Consider the following 4,401-nt stretch of genomic DNA (forward strand, 5'->3'; position numbering starts at 1 on the left):
CGCACAAAAACTTTTATTGAAAACAACTGTGCTTCCTGCAAATCTTCCTGTAAGCTGGCGTGTCACATATTTCAAGCGATTATAACGTGAAATACTCTTTTATAGGGCCCCTCACCAGGCGCCATAGAAGATTTTGGTTATACGCTGGAAGTTGTTACTTGTTCTCTAGGGAGCGTTCTGCCGTAAAACATATTCAAATCGGCTCACTAATAGTCGAGATGAAAGCATCTCAGTGCCGCGAACCCATGATTTCAGGAGGCGAGCTCCACTGCCAAGCGAGGCACTCTTTCCACTCTCCCCGTCTAGCCCCCGCAAGGGAAATTCCTTCCCCGCGTTCTCCCATACCGGACCTCGAGGATCGCGTGACGCATACGTCACGGGCGCTCCCTTCAGTTATTTTTCTTCTCGCTTGTTTTTTTTTCTTTTTTGCGGCGCTGCGCACTTTTGCTGACAGCATTGTGCGCGAGCTGTTGTGATTGTCTCGTTTTATGCTGCGCATTATTTCGGTCGCTGTACACAAGGACACATGAGTAGCGGTATAATTCAGTGCTACGCGAATACTGAGGCAGATCAAGCGGATCGCAGAGCATGATCACGCGATGGGACACGGCAGAAAATGGCATAGTTTCGGTATTTGCGCACGTGACTGCATCGCCGTGGGAACAAGCAGAAAAAGCGGAATTACATCTCTCTTTCTTAGGTGCGAAGGAAAGGAAAGAAACACGCAGACATTCCGTTTATGTGTTTTATTATCTCTCTAAACTTCAATTCGTTAATTCAAGCAACAGATCACACAAATGGGAGATGTTGGCTTCAATAATCATCGAAGTCGCGTGTGGCCACGAGCGACGTCCCATCGCGGACGCAAGTACGTAGACGCAGGGACACAAGTGCGTCACTATCCAGCCTGGAGTGCGGTTGCCGCGAGAGAAAGAAAACGGCGTTCGGATTGAAATGTCAACCTTTCCGCGGCGCGTAGCCATGTAGTTCTTTGAAAACATGATCGTTAGCGCGTATTGTACTTCCTGCGGTTGTCAGCTCAAAATAGCGAGAGTTGGTGAGGGGTCCTTTAATGGGAAAGCATAATGTGGCTTATGAAGCATGAAATTCGGTGGTGTGGCCGCAGATGATAAAAAAAAATTCACTGACGATTACGATTTTCCCTAATGAGACATTTGAGCCCATCTCTATACGTGTTTTCTATTCGCAATATACTGAGGCAAATAATTTGGCAGAGACGTCTAGCAGAGTCTAGCAGAGTCTGCAAGCGATATCGCCGGAGAGTTCTCGGAGTCACCATGCCTTGAGTGTGCTCGAAGATCAAGTTAGCGTGACGCCACACTCCAGGATTATTATTTCCGTCGGAACCAAAACAACCGCGGAAGTAGAAGGCGCCATCGAGGGTGACCAGCGTCTACTACACGATCGTGAAATTTGTGTCGCAAGAGTGATCACTAGATTGCACGGAGGAAAAACGAAACTGTTGCTGACAAACTTCAGCCAAGACTTCAAGAAAGAGAGAATTTATTGACAGGAAAGAGCGAGAGGTCGACCTGAGCTAGTGCGCTCTAGTCTTTTGCTCTGCACTGGGGAAGAGGGAAGAGGAGTGAAATTACTGGGATGGATGATGATGATAATAGAAGTGGTGAGTGCTTATGTATATGAGACACTTGCCTTGCCAGAGCCGCTCGTCGAGCTTGGTGTCCTGCAGAAACTACAACAATAATTGAGTTGCACGCATTGAAGTTGCAGTGTCAGGCAAAGGACCTAGGATAGCTTCCTCCGACTGTGGTTTATTGCCAATGCTGGCTAGGAAACTTTCAAGCACGAGCAGGTAGTATGGTCCTTTATTCAAAAAGCATTTAAAAAGCCGAGCAGATGTGGCGACACGTGTGAACATTAATCAGGGCATTCGACCTTACTCAATCTGGCTAAGGAGGATGTATTGAAATGCTTAGAAAGCGTATTGATGAAGGGAAGCCCTGCTGTGGCATTCATGGGAAAGTAGCTTACAGTTTTAGCACAACAACATTTGTTGCATCCCTCCACTAACAGTGGAGGATGTAAGAAAGTATGGCAAGCAGATGCTGAGCAGATGACTTGGCATAGATGAACACATCTTAAAGGGTATACAGCCTTCGTATTCGCTGAGGAGCCCTGCGGCTTCCCCAGTGCTGCAAGGAATTACTGAGATGGAGTATAGTTGAGAATTCTTTTCAAGTAGAGCGCCACTAACACGTGGTGGCGAGTGAAAGCAAGGTATGTGCGAAGGGGGTCACCCGGACTGGCGAACTAGGACTGAACATGGCACGTAATAAATGCCACTGTTGTATCTCTGTTCAAAGTGAGCCTCGCACATTATTTCACCATTGGCAACATGACACTGAGTGTGCATATTTTTTTGCAACTCATGTGCATGCGGGTCTCACTGCCTCATTATGTTTTCACGCAAAGAGAAATGGTCTTCCATGCGACACGCTCATTCCTTAGTACCTAACTACATGCTAGTGTTAATACAATCCTTTGTGCCGAAACTCAAGGCACTGCAGCCGCTGACACTCGAATGCCACGAAAGTACTCTGCACGAGACAGACTGACCAGCACCAAGCTATCAGCAGGATCATCACCTAAATCGCTAAGCTGCTTCAAAATACTGCCAGTCCTTTTTAGCTCGGACATTTACATGTTTCGAGAAATCAGAAAAGCCGCAGATAGTTAATGACAGTCAAAAATAAAATATACGTTCAAGAGCCGAAAGCTCTGCAAGCTTCTTGCGTGACCTATAATGAAAGGATCTGCAACACAAGATCAAGAATTACATGAGCACTCCGAAATTAACCATTTAGCATTCAAAAAGAAAGAGATGAACATCATCAGTGACAGCAAATATTGCGCACCATGACAGACAGCTTTTTACTGCTCCTCCATTGAGCACAACAGTTCAACGACCACCTGCAGCTATCAAACTACCAAAAGCTACAAAATGCTGAATTCAATGGAGACCGCTCGTGGCAATGTTATGGAACCGGTTTGAACTGAATTTTCACACCAGTGTCCTATTTTGAGTATCCGAACTCTAGCACCTGATGAGCTGCTTCAAAAAAGGAGCTGCGCTGCCATCAAATGGCTGTGTTTCAGAGACAAGCTAAAGCATGGGGGCGCAGACTGTCACTGAGAAATTGAGTAAAGATGTAATAATTGCAAGGCATACATTGTGGTTGCTTGGCATGCACGAAATGCACATCTTCTATAGCATGAAGATAGAAAGGACGCTTTACAATAAGTAAAGCGCTAGCCTGAAGTCTAGAGCCACTGGGAGTGTCGCCAAGCACTTACGACACGCTACTACTGCGTCACAAGAAGATACCAAGCAAACTCTATGTTCAGTACTTCAGAAAGATAACCACATCTGGATATGCAGGTTACCTTCTCGAGTTCTTGAAATTTTCCAGGCAATGCTAGAAAGCAGGGAAAGTCCAACTAGCACACCACTGAACACCAAGCACAGATGTACAACACAAGCATCGTGATTTTGGAGAATTTCATGCAAAAAGTGCTGAAGTACTACGTCAGTGCTAAAGAGTAGTGACGCATGAAACCTAATGCACCAGTCGCACACCAGCGAGGGCTCTTGCTCTTAACTATGAGAATCCTGTTTCCGTTGAATAAGAAAAAGAAAATACTTAGTAACCAGCACTGCCACAAATGCTCAAGAATAAAGCAATGGGACTGCAGGAAAAGTGGCTCGAGGGCTCCAAGTACTCAACCTAACGTATAAGAGGCATCTGCGACCAGAACAAGCAACTGGTGTGACTTCCTTCAGATAATAATGTTGCACCTCCCAAGTCAGCCGTGAAATAACTGTTGTAAGTGGCAGAAACATGGGGAGCAAACCACATGTTGCTTCAAACAGCGTAAGCTTGGCCAGAAGGGCAAAGTAAATTGCCGTTCTGTTCTGTTCGGCAATTGCAGCAGCAGAACCTTCGTGCTGAACTGTTCTGCCAACTTTACTAAAAGGTAAAGCAACATTTCACTATTTTCAATTTAGGCAGCTACAAGCTAATCGTCAGAAGAGTGTCAGTGAGTGAAATTGTGGCTGCATAAACTGTACGACGCCAGAGTGCATATTAAAGCACTCTAAATTTGTGTGCTCTGCAAGGACTTTCTGCTGCCACCACATGACTCTATAGCCAGCCTCATGGAAAAGCAGGGGCTCCAACTGGCTGACTACGCATGAGATGAACTTGCTTTGGCATTGGGAGTCGGGCCATTGCTCAAAGCTGATCATTACTGGGATGTGAAGAGCAGCAATGACAGGTACATAAATTACCGGCTCGAGGAGGTCGAAGACATTCTCAGCTGGACATTACAGTAGTATTGAGTGCTACGAGAGGCTTGTAT

Source organism: Dermacentor variabilis, chromosome 7 (assembly GCF_050947875.1).
Source record: "Dermacentor variabilis isolate Ectoservices chromosome 7, ASM5094787v1, whole genome shotgun sequence".
NCBI classification, from domain to species: domain Eukaryota; kingdom Metazoa; phylum Arthropoda; class Arachnida; order Ixodida; family Ixodidae; genus Dermacentor; species Dermacentor variabilis.